The sequence below is a fragment of the Trichosurus vulpecula genome, chromosome 4 (assembly GCF_011100635.1).
Source record: "Trichosurus vulpecula isolate mTriVul1 chromosome 4, mTriVul1.pri, whole genome shotgun sequence".
Lineage (NCBI taxonomy): Eukaryota > Metazoa > Chordata > Mammalia > Diprotodontia > Phalangeridae > Trichosurus > Trichosurus vulpecula.
This window is the reverse complement of record NC_050576.1, coordinates 354,853,255-354,866,595: the sequence shown is the minus strand read 5'-3', so window position 1 is coordinate 354,866,595 and position 13,341 is coordinate 354,853,255. Positions and strand designations below refer to the sequence as shown.

Here is a 13,341-nt window from a genome sequence, read left to right as displayed (position 1 = left end):
ATCAGAATAACCCAAGATCTGGCAGCTTCTACATTAAGAAATCGAAGGGCTTGGAATACAATATTCTGGAGGTCAAAGGAGCTAGGATTAAAACCAAGAATCACTTACCCAGCACAACTGAGTATCATGCTCCAAGGCAAAATATGTACTTTTAATAAAACTGAGGACTTTCAAACTTTCTCAGTGCAAAGACCAGAGCTGAATACAAAATTTGACTTTCAAACACAAGAATCAAGAGAAGCATGAAAAGGAAAATAAGAAAAAGAACAAGAAAAAAGAAATTGCAAGGGACTTACTAAAGTTGAACTGTTTTGTTTACATTCCTATATGGAAAGATGATGTGTATGATTCATGAGACCTCAGTATTAGGGTAGCTGAAGGGAATATGCATATATATATATATATATATATATATATATATATATATATATACACATATATATGTCTATATATGTATATGTGAGCATGTATGTATGTATATATGTATGTGTATATATATGTGTATATATATATGTTTGGAGAGAGAGAGAGAGAGAGAGAGAGAGAGAGAGAGAGAGAGAGAGAGAGAGCGGGAACTGGGTAAGTTGAAGATGAAGGGAAGATATTTAAAAGAAATAAAATCAAATTAAGGGATGATAGAGGAATATATTGAGAGATGGAGACAGGGAGAGATAGAATGGGGTAAATTATCTTGTGTAAAAGTGGCAAGAAAAAACAGTTCTGCAGGTAGAGAAGAGAAGGCAGGTGAGGGGGAATGAGTAAATCTTGCTCTCATCAGATCTGACCTGAGGAGGGAATACCATACACACTCATTTGGGTATCTTACCGCACAGGAAAAAAGGAGAAATAAGATTAAAAAGGTGGGATGATAGAATGGAGGGCAGATGGGGGTGGAGGTAATCAAAAACAAACACTTTCAAAAGGGGACAGGGTTAAGGGAGAACATTCAATAAATGAGGATAGCTTAGGAAGGAGCAAAATATGGTTAGTTCTTCTCAACATGAGTATTGTGGAAGGGTTATATATAATGATCTGCATGTGGCCTTTGTTGAATTGCTTGACTTCTTGGGGAGGGTGGGTGGGAAGGGAAGAGGGGAGAGAATTTGGATCTCAAAGTTTTAAAAACAGATGTTCAAAAACCTAAAAACATGTTTTTGTTTGCAACTAGAAAATAAGATACACAGGCAATGGGGCATAGAAATTTCTCTTGCCCTACAAGAAAGAAAGGGAAAAGGGGATGGGAGGGGAGTGTGGGGACAGAAGGGATGGCTGACTGGGGAATAGGGCAACCAGAATATACGCCATCTTGGAGTGGGGGGGGTAGAAATGGGGAGAAAATTTGTAATTCAAACTCTTGTGAAAATCAATGCTGAAAACTAAATAGAAAAATAAAATAAAATTGGTTACATTTTATGTTCAATTACAATGGAAAAGCTTACAATAATTTCAGTTAAATTTGTATTTGTAGATGCTTATTTCTGGGACTGCTCTAAATGTACTGATCTCAAAGTAGTACATGATGTAAAGATAGTTTAGGGCAATGCAAAAACAAAGAAACACTCAAAACGTAAGTTCCATTTCCTTATCCTCAGTTCTTTAAGCTCATCATAAAAGCAGACTCTTAAATAGTGAGTAATTGATAATTAAGGCAGTAATTCATTAAACTGGACTTCTCCACAGTGCTCAATAAACCTATTTGAATTAATCCAAGTGTTAAGTAATCCAATTTAAACTACTTTTTTCTAATCGGGAAACAATCTGCTTAACAAGGGAAACATCTTAAGAACTATAACCTAACAAGAAGAGCATTTAGTTACCAGGAGTCTTACTTAAATATATATAAAATTTGACAAAGAAAATCAGCAATTTCCTCAAGATAGTTGGCCATTAGCCTGAATAAAACATCTATTTTCCCTTACACTTTAGCAATCAGAAATTTAATGAAAGTACTATTTAAAATCTAAATTAAGTTATCTCTTCTCATTGGCTTTCTCTTAATCAATAGAATGATATAAAACTGTCAATCCTACTTTGAGACACATATTTATTCAAGTTCATTCTAAAAGGAAACAAACAAAAAGGAACAAAGGTGAAGAAATCATAGAAACATTATGTAAAATGGCTTACCCATTTGAATGCTTACTTCAAATAAAGAAATCTCAGGGTCAAAGGAATCTTTGCCAGTTACTGTGACACTATACTCCATAATGACAGAATTATATGAACAAAATTGACAATTAATGATCCTTTTGTTATCCAGGTTCTTGTTAACCTGCAAGTCTGAAATTTATTCTTGACAACTGTCAAGAGAGCATTTCCAAATAATTCATTTTTCACTGGGCAAAATTGTTTCAAAACTTGATGTACTCTTACAGTTGCAAATAATCGAAAGAGTAGGGATAAAATTACTGAGGGCTCTCATAAAGGAAATTTTTGATCACTAAAGCAATTTTACTTTTAAATGCTCTTCTGAGGACAGAACCCATTGACTGCTACAATTTTCTATTAATTGTTTTCATCTATATGAAAACATAACCTCGGCAGTCTGTCTCTCCCTGCTTGCCTTCCTGCAGCCATCACCAACACCTCCACCATTCCCCACTGGCCCAACCCCCCCACCCTGACTGTGGGCTCTTTTCTTAGATTCAGGAGCAGTGTCCACGAAGACTGCCCAGCCGCCCAGCAAGCCCAGTGCTGTGGGCAAGGAAATGTCCCAAGAAGAGAAACTGAGGCTTCAGAAGGAGAAAAAGCAGCAGAAAAAGAAGCGGAAGGAAGACAGAGGGTCAGAACTGGAGTCTGCTCCCACTGTGTCCACTGGCCAGTGTCAAGTGGGCCCACCAAAAGAGGTTCCAGGCCCTGGTGGTCAGGAACCTCAGGTGAGAAAATTCCATGTGGGCAGGGACAAAGGGGGAGACGACAGGATAATCTTCTCAGTCCCACCCTGACACATTTGGAGAAACCCCCTTAAGAGCAAAACATCCTCCAGAGCATGTTCAGATGAATAAGACCACAGCTTTAAGGAGACTTATTAAGAAACCAAAGTGGCAAAATCTGCCTTCTCAAAAGGATTATGGCTCCAAATTAGCCTATACTCCCACCTGCACCAGTACAGCCCCTGTATTCCTCTAACCAAGTATATGAGCATCCCATCCCCTGTGATCCATCCATTTGTGGTGCTTTCCAGCAGATGATTCAGGACTACAACACACCTCCTAATGTAGAACTCCCCAAATATCTGGTTAATAAGCTCAAACCCCATGTCAACTTCTTGACTCAGTGTCATTCACTCTCAGCCAGCATATACAGTGCCATCAAGTTCCTTACAAAAGAGATCACCACTGTGAGCAGCACCAAATGAGAGAAGGAGGCAAAGTCAGAACTATGAGTAACCATAGACTGGCTGTGCAAGAGAAGATTGTGTTGGCAGCTCAGGCAATCTTCTGCTCAACCTATGAGAAGATCAGTAATGAGGATATAATACTGGTGTATGAATGTTCATCCCCAGTATTCTTTATTCCTGAAAAAGTCTGGACTAGAGGCCGGCAATTTGGGGTGGGAGCAGTAGATCAGCAACAACAGCTTGGGGGACAGTGTCCTTTACGTTGTCTGGTATGTTTTGGAGTCCCTGCCTATTACTTGGTTCTTGTAGCTTACTCTCTGTTCCCTGAGGTATCTAAGGTGCTGTTAGTGGCTCATGCACTCCTGTACAAGGAACTGTGATGTCACGGATTAAGACAACACAGCTAGACCTGGTTGTTGGAGCTTATAATGTAACAGTTTTGGTCTGCTATGACACCTACACATTTTGTGACCATGTACAGAGTGATGCCTTTGTTTCAAATGAGCTTGATGGGGGGTGGAGACAAGATGGCGGCTGGAAAGCAGGGACTTGGGTGAGCTCCCCTCCAGGACCCTCCAAAAACCTATAAAATTAACTCTGAACAAATTCTAGAGCTGCAGAAGCCACAGAATAGCAGAGGGAAGCAGGGTTCCAGCCCAGAACAACCTGGATGGTCTCTGGGTGAGGTCTATCCTGCATGGAGCAGGGAACTGAGTGGAGTAGAGCCCAGCCTGGGCTACTCCAGGACCAAACAGACTGTAAGACAGGGGGAACAGTCCCTAGCACACTGAATCAGTGAGCTGTGGCAGTTACCAAATTTCTCAAACCACAAATACCAAAGACAACAGAGAAGGTTAGTGGGAAAAGGTGTGAGAGAGAGTGAAAGCAGTTTGTGGTTTGGCCACCACACTGGGGGCAGTGGAAGAGGTACAGGTACAGAACTAGAGCTACAGTTGCTTCCCGCCCCAGGCCCACCTGGATAGGAAGAATTAAGTGGCAAATCAGAGCTGTAGAGCAGAGCCTGTTTGAGATCTGAGAAATGGTTGAGGTTCGTGGTTCATGGGGGAGGAGGAGCACTGCTGTGGCAGAGCTAGCTGTGTAGAAAAAGGCTCTGAAAAAAAAAAAAACAGTTCAACTCCTCAAGCTTGGGACAAAGTAAGCTCTACTCTGCAAGCAGTCATACCCCCACGAAAAAATCAAGGGTCACGTATTTGACTGGGAACGTGGCCAGGAAGTGAAAATGGACTCAGATTCAGATTCTGATTTTGGAATCTTTCTTTGGTGACAAAGAAGACCAAAACATACAGCCAGAAGTCAAAAAACTCAAAGAGCCTACAGCAAAAGCCTCCAAGAAAAGCATGAACTAGTCTCAGGCCATGAACGAACTCAAAAAGGATTTGGAAAAGCAAGTTAGGGAAGTAGAGGAAAAATTGGGAAGAGAAATGAGAGTGATGTGAGAAAACCATGAAAAAAATAAGTCAATGACTTGCTAAAGGAGACTCAGAAAAAACACTGAAGAAAATAAGACCTTAAAAAATAGACTAACTCAAATGGCAAAAGAGCTCCAAAAAACCAATGAGGACAAGAATGACTTGAAAGGCAGAATTACCCAAATGGAAAAGGAGTTACAAAAGACCAATGAAGAAAATAAAACCTTGAAAATTAGATTGGAGCAATTGGAAGCTAGTGACTTGGTGAGAAATCAAGATATTATAAAATAGAAACAAAGGAATGAAAAAATGGAAGACAATGTGAAATATCTCATTGGAAAAACCACTGACTTGGAAAATAGATCCAGGAGAGATAATTTAAAAATTATTGGACTATCTGAAAGCCATGATCAAAAAAAGAGCCTAGATATCATCTTTCAAGAAATTATCAAGGAGAACATCCCTGGTATTCTAGAGCCAGAGGGTTAAAATAGAAATTGAAAGAATCCCCAGATTGCCTCCTGAAATAAGATTCCAAAAAGAAAACTCCTAGGAATATTGTTGCCAAATTTCAGAGTTCCCAGATCAAGGAGAAAATACTGCAAGCAGTCAGAAATCCAAGGCAAAATATGGATTTTCAATAAAATAGAGGACTTTCAAGCTTTCTCAGTGGAAGGACCAGTACTGAATAGAAAATTTGACTTTCAAACACAGGAATCAAGAGAAGTGTGAAAAGATAATCAAGAAAGAGAAATCATAAGGGACTTAGTGAAGTTGAACTGTTTTGTTTACATTCCTACATGGAAAGATGATGTGTATAATTCATGAGACCTCAGTATTAGGGTAGCTGAAGGGAATATACATACATACATACATACATATATACATACATACATATATATATATACACACATATATATGTACACCAACATCCACACCCACACCCACACCCACCCACACCCACTCACACCCACACCCACACCCACACCCACATATATATGTATATATGTATATATATAGACAGAGGGCACAGGGTGAGTTGAATATGAAGGGATGATATCTATAAAAATAAAATCAAATTCAGTGATGAGAGGGGAACATATGGAGAGAGGGAGAAAGGGAAATATAGAATGGGGTAAATTATCTCACATAAAAGTGGCAAGAAAAAGTAGTTCTGTTGGGAGGGATGAGGGGGCAGTTGAGGGGCAATGAGTGAATCTTGCTGTCATCAGATTTGATCTGAGGACGGAATAATATACATATCCATTTGGGTACCTTACCCCACAGGAAAGAATGGGGAAGGAGATAAAAAAGGGCACATTATAAGCGAGGGCAGATAGGGGGAGGATGTAATCAGAAGCAAACACTTTTGAAAAGGCAGAGTGTCAGGGGAGAAAACTGAATAAAGGGGTATAGGATAGTAAGGAGCAAAATATAGTTAGTTTTTCATAACATGAGCACTGTGGAATGGTTTCGCATAATCATACACATGTGGCTTATGTTGAATTTCTTGCCTTCTTAGGGAGGGTGGCTAGGGAGTGAAGAGGGGAGAGAATTTGGAACTCAAATTTTTAAAAGCAAGTGTTCAAATAAAGTTTTTGCATGCAACTAGGAAATAAGATATACAGGCAATGGGGCATAAAAATCAGTCTGGCCCTACAAAAATGTAAGGGAAAAGGGGAAGGGGGGGAGTGGGGTGACAGAAGGCAGGGCTGACTGGGGAACAGGGCAATCAGAATATATGGCATCTTGGATTGGGGGGGAGGGTAGACATGTGGAGAGAATTTTTAATTCAAACTCTTGTGAAAATTAATGCCGAAAACTATAAATGTTAAATAAATAAATAATGGTTTTAAATGAGCTTGATGAAGCTGGTGATCTGCTGTGTGAACAAGGAGATGAAGTGTCATGGAATAACTGGCAAAAATACTGTTTTCTGTGTCTGCTGAGTTTGGTGTATGATGTAACGCCTCCAGAATTGTTGGACCTAGTGATCACAGAGCTCAGAATTATTCCTTGCTGTTCTATGCTTCTTTTCATAAGAGTCTAGAGTGATGATCACTGACGTGTGGAATGTCTAGGGTTAATAAATGATATCCTCTTTCCCCCTAGCCAAAAAAAAAAAAAAGAAAACCTACAGCCTTGCTAATTCTTCATGTATTTTGCCTCATGAATATAGTAGATAGATATATAGTGTTGACTCAGAGCTATGCTGGTATAATCATCATCATCATCATCATCATCATCATTAATGATAATGTAAAGTGCTACAATATATTATTTGATTTGATTTGCTTACCATAACAACACTATTAGGGTTTTTTATTACTATATCTATTTTTTGATGTCTAACCTGAGACTGAAAGTGGGTAAGTTACTTCTCCAGAACCACAGAGCTATTTGGCATTTTATTTTTTTTTATCTTTTTTAAATTAAGACTTTTTATTTTTAATTGACAACACTCAGTTTTGCATGATTTTCAGTTACAGATTTTCTTCCCTCCCCCCCCCAAAACGGCATGGAATCTGATATGTCTTCTACATATAACTTTGCATTAAACTTATTTACACACTATTCAATTTGTAAAGAAGACTTATGACAAAAGGAATGAATCATGAGAAAGAAGGAACAAAATAAAAAAAAAAAAAAACAAAAAACAAAAACAAGAAAAAAGGGAGAGCAAATAGTTTGCCTCAATCTGCATTCAGACTCCATAGTTCTTTCTCTGGATGTAGATAGCTCTCTCCATCATGAGTCCTTTGGAGTTCTGTTTGAACCTTATATTGCTGAGAAGAGCCAAGTCTATCAAGGTTAGTCATCACAGAATCAATATATCTGTGGTTGTGTATAGTGTTCTCCTAGGTCTGCTCTGCTCATTCACCATAATGTCATGTAAATTTTTCCAGGTAATTATGAAGTCTGTATCTCCCTAATTTATTATAGCACAATAGTATTCCATTACATTCATGTACCAAAACTTGTTCAGCCATTCCCAAATTGATGGGCATCCCCCTGAATTCCAATTCTTTGCTCCTACAAAAAGAGACACTATAAAGATTTTTGTACATATGCGTGATTTCCCACCTGCGTGATCTCTTTGGTATATAGCCCTAGAAGTGTTATTGCTGGGTGAAAGTGAATACACATTTTTATAGCCCTTTGGACATAGTTCCAAATTGCTCTCCAGAATGGATGGATCACTTTACAACTCTACCAGCAATGTAACAGTGTTCCCATTTTCCCACATCCTCTCCAGCATTTATCATTATCCTGTTTTGTCATTTTAGTCAATATGACAGGACAGATATGGTACCTAACAATTGTTTCAATTTGCATTTCTCTAATCAGTAGTGATTTAGAGCATATTTTCATATGCCTATAGATATCTTTAATTCCTTCCTCTGAAAACTGCCTGTTCATATCCTTTTACCATTTCTCAATTGGGGAATGGTTTGTGTTCCTATAAATTTGGTTTGGTTCCCTATACATTTTAGAGATGAGGCCTTTATCAGAGACACTGGTGGTAAAGATTTTCTCCCAATTTTCTGCTTCCCTTCTAATCTTTGTTGCATTGGCTTTTTTGCGCAAAAACTTTTCAATTTAACATAATCAAAAGTATCCATTTTTGCATTTTGTAGTGCTCTCTATCTCTTGTATCATGAATTGTTCACATTTTCATAAATCTGATAGGTAAACTATTCCTTGCTCTCCCAAATTACTTATAGTATCAGCCTTTATTCCTAGATTATGAACCCATTTTGACTTGATTTTGGTTTATGGCATAAGATTTTGGTATATGCCCAGTTTCTGCCCTATCATTTTCCAATTTTCCCAGCAATTTTTGTGGAATAGTGAAATCTTAGCCCAGAAGGTTGATTCTTTGGGTTTATCAAAGAGCAGGTGACTATAGTCATTGACTACTGTGCCTTGTGTACTTAATCTGTTCCACTGATCCACCACTCAGTTTCTTAGCCAGTACCAAGTAGTTTTGATGACTGCTGCTTTAAAGTACAGTTTAATATCTGGTATGGCTAGGCCACCTTCCCTAGCATTTCTTTCCATTAGTGCCCTAGATATTCTAGACCACTTGTTTCTCCAGATGAACTTTGTTATTATTTTATCCCGCTCTGTAAAATAAATTTTTGGTGGGTTGATGGGTATGGTGCTGAGTAAATAAATTAATTTAGGCAAAATTGTCCTTTTATTATATTAGCTCGGCCTAACCATGAGCAACTGATATTTTTCCATTTGTTTAGATATGGCTTTATTTTTGTAAAAAGTGTTTCATTATTATGTTCATGTAGTCCCTTGGTTTGCCTTGGCAGGTAGATTCCCAAATATTTTATAATATCTACAGTAACTTTAAATGGAATTTCTTTTTCTATGTCTTGCTGTGGGGCTTTGTTAGTAATGTATAGGAATGTCAAGGGTTTATGTGGGTTTATTTTATATCCTTCAACTTTGCTAAAGTTGTTTATTATTTCAAGTAGTTTGTTACTTGAATGTCTAGGATTCCCTAACTAAATCATAAAGCATCTGCAAAAAAAGTCACAATTTAGTTTCTTTTTTGCCTTTTCTAATTCCTTCAATTACCTTTTCTTCTCTTATTACTACAACTAAAATTTCTACTGCCAAATTGCATAATTGCATAATATTGGTGATAATGTATATCCTGATATTATTAGGAATGCATCTACCTTATCCCTATTGCAAATAATGCTTGTTTATGGTTTAAGGTAAATGCTACTCATAATTTTAAGGGAATCTCTGTTTATTCCTATGCTTTCTAGTGTTTGTAATAGTAATAGCTGTTATATTTTGTCAAAGGCTTTTTCTACATATATTGAGATTATCATATGCTTTCTGCTAGTTTTGTTGTTGATATAATCAATGATGCTGGTAGTTTTCCTGATATTGAACCAGTCTTGCATTCCTGGAATAAATCCTACTTGTTTGTAGTGTATTATTGTCCTGATAAGTTGATGCAATCTTTTTGGTTATATTTTATTTAAAATTTTTGCATCAATATTCATTAGGGAAATTGGTCTATAATTTTCTTTCTCTGTTTTGACTGTACCTGGTTTGGGTATTAGTACCATATTTGTATTATAAAAAGATTTTGATAGGACTCCTTCTTCGCCTATTTTCCCAAATAATCTACGAAGTATAGGATTTAATTTTTCTTTAAATGTTTGATAGAATTCACATGTAAAACCATCTGGCCCTATAGATTTTTTTCTAGGGAGCTGATTGATGGCTTGCTCAAATTCTTTTTCTGAGACGAGGTTATTAAGGTATTTTACTTCCTCTTCTGTTAAATTGGCCAATTTATATTTTTGTAGATATCCATCCACATACCTAAGGTTGTCAATATTTATGGACACATAATTTGGCAAAATACCTCCTAATTATTGTTTTAGTTTCCTCTTCATTGGAGGTGAATTCACCCTTTTCATTATTGATACTGGTAATTTGATTTTCTTTTTTAATCAAATTGACCAAAGGTTTAACAATTTTATTGTTTTTTTTTTCATAAAACCAGCTCTTGGTTTTATTTATTTATTTAATAATTTTCTTGATTTCAATTTTATTAATCTCTCTTTTGATTTTAAGTATTTCTAATTTGATATCTAATTGGGGATTTTAATTTGATCATTTTCTAGCTTTTTCAGTTGCACGTCCAATTCATAGACCTCCTTTTTCTCTAGTTTATTCATGTAATCATTTAGAGATATAAAACTTCCCCTAAGAACTGCTTTTGCTGCATCCCATAAGATTTGGTATGTTGTCTCATTATCATCATTTTCTTGAATGAAGTTATTAATTTTTCCTGTGATTCATTCTTTGGCCCACTCATTCTTTAGTATTAGATTATTCCATTTCCAATTAATTTTTAGCTTCTTTTTCCATGGTTCTTTATTACAAATAATTTTTATTTTATCATGATATGAAGAGGATGCCTTTCTGCACTGGATTTTAAGGTTTTTATGCCCTAGTACATGGCCAATTTTTGAGTATGTGCCATATATCCCTGAGAAAAAGTATATTCCTGTTTATCCCCATTCAATTTTTTCCAGAGTTCTATCATATCTGCCACTTCTAAAATTTTATTCACCTCCTTATCTTCTTTCTTGTTTATTTTGAGGTTAGATTTATCAAGGTCAGAGAGGGGGAGGTTGGTATCCCCCACTGCTATAGTTTTAATGGCTATTTCTTCCTATAACTCCCTTAATCTCTCCTCTATGAATTTTCATGCTATACTACTTGGTGCATATATGTTAAATAATGATATTGCTTCATTGTCTATGGTGCCTTTTAGCAGGATGTAGTGTCCTTCCTTATATCTTTTAATTATATCTATCTTTGATTTTGCTTTGTCTGAGATTAGGATTGCTACCCCTGCTTTTTTTTAACTTTAGCTGAATCATGATATATTGTACTCCAGCCCGCCAGTTGGCATTTTAATAACTTAGAGGTAAAGCATCCAGATTCAAGGCCTCTATGGAAGATTTATGGAAGGAACTGGCTAAGAGTTACAAATGGTTTCAGCAAACACACTTTGAAAGTTTGCTGTGGGGCACTGATATTGTCTCAGCAGAAGGGGCACTAGATCAGCAAGCCTCTCCTTATTCCTCTGGTCCTGGCATGTGTAATGTGAATAATCCTTGTGTTGCTTCTGGCAGATCTTAGTGACACCACAGTTTGAATTATAAGGGGTCCAAGTGAGGAATTAATCTGAGCGAGTTGTGCTGCTTCTTGACCACCATCAATGGGGTCAGAACCATAATTATTGGAAGTTTCCACTTGCTGTTGGAAAGCCAAAAGTGTTGGTGCCCTAGGGGAGTGAAATTTACTTGGAGAAATTATTTCTGATTCTTGAGATTTAATTTGAGGTATTGCTCCATTTGGCACTTGAAAATTTGAGTCACCTTTGCTGTTTTTCAGAGAGTCAACTTGTATATTATTGGTCTGGGACAGATTTTGGACTTTCTGTCTTAGTTTTTCTTCATTTTTAAAATTCTTTGTAAATTTGTAGCATGGCTTTGAAGAGACAGATAAGGTTACTGTAAGTGGCTAATCATATGTGGTGGTGATACTCTAGCATATGCTATCCCCTCAGCAGGGGATCATGAATGATTGATTAATGATGACTGAGTAAAAAACAGAGTTAGTTGTGTGGTGATATAGAAAACCTCTTAACAACAGGTTATAATGTATGAGGCATATTGTCATCCTCATCATCTAAACTTTGAGCATCAAGTTCCTAATCACTAAATGTACCTCATTTTGTGGATTTACAAGATGAATGTTCTTTCAGCACTGGTGGTGAGAAGTGTCACTTTTCAAGGAGGCACATCGCACTTATGCCCAAGCAATTTACAGGATTTTTTTTTCTTTCCTGAAATCAAACTTAAATTTATCTGCATGCCACTTCCATCCCATATTCCTGATTCTTTCCTGTACAGCTAAATAGGGAATCTAGATATGCTTTTGCGTGACGGCCTTTCAAATTCCTGAACACCACTTCCATGTATTGAGCATTTTCTTCGCTAATTTAAACATTCTCAATTATTTTAATGGATCCTCATATGAAATAAAAAAATAATGTGTTGTATTCTCCCTACCAAAATCTGTCTCTGTCTAAATATCCTTATTTTAGAGAAGATAAAAAATCCTCAAAAATATCAAGAAGGATAAGGATTGAGAAAGAACATCAGACTTAGCAATAAATAAGTCTTTAGTAATTTTAGAGAGAATAATTTATGTGATGATGACATTGGGAACAAATTTAAAATAAGAGATAAAAAAGGAATAGAACCACTGTGAATGCCAGAATAGTGGAGATCGATAGTGGAGTAGAGGAAACAATGAGGAAACCTTTCCCTACATTCTTCTCCAAAGAACTTTAAAATAATGCCATGAATCATATTCTGGAGTGGTAGAGCCTACAAAATGTTAGAATTATTCCAGGCAGAGACAACTTTGATAATAGGGAGAGAAATGTGACACACAGGTGGAGGCTGGCCCAAGTGAATCACTACAAGTAGGGTTATGAGGTGTGGCAGAAGCATCTTTAGTTTTTTTTTTTTTCATTTAATTTATTTATTTAACATATTTAGTTTTCAGCATTGGTTTTCGCAAGAGTTTGAATTACAAATTTTCACCTCGTTTCTACCCTCCTCCCCACTCCAAGATGGCATCTATTCTGGTTGCCCTGTTCCCCAGTCAGCCATCCCTTCTGAAACCCCACTCCCCTCACATCCCCTTTTCCTTTCCCCTCTTGTAGGGCAAGCTAAATTTCTACTCCCCATTGCCTGTGTATCTTATTTTCTAGTTGCATGCAAAAACTTTTATTTTTTGTTTTTGAACATCTGTTTTTAAAAACTTTGAGTTCCAAATTCTCCCCCCTCCTCCCTTCCCACCCACCCTCCCCAAGAAGTCAAGCAATTCAACATAGGCCAAATGTGTATCATTATGTATAACCCTTCCACAATACTCATGTTGTGAAAGACTAACTATATTTTACTCCTTCCTAACCTATCCACCTTTATTGAATTTTCTCCTTTGACC

At 36.9% G+C, this 13,341-nt stretch overlaps 1 pseudogene; it reads left to right on the top strand.

Annotated features, from left to right (window-relative positions):
* The first annotated feature begins 2,627 nt into the window (after positions 1–2,627).
* LOC118847242 lies at positions 2,628–12,444 on the top strand (annotated as a pseudogene).
* The last annotated feature ends 897 nt before the right edge of the window (positions 12,445–13,341 follow it).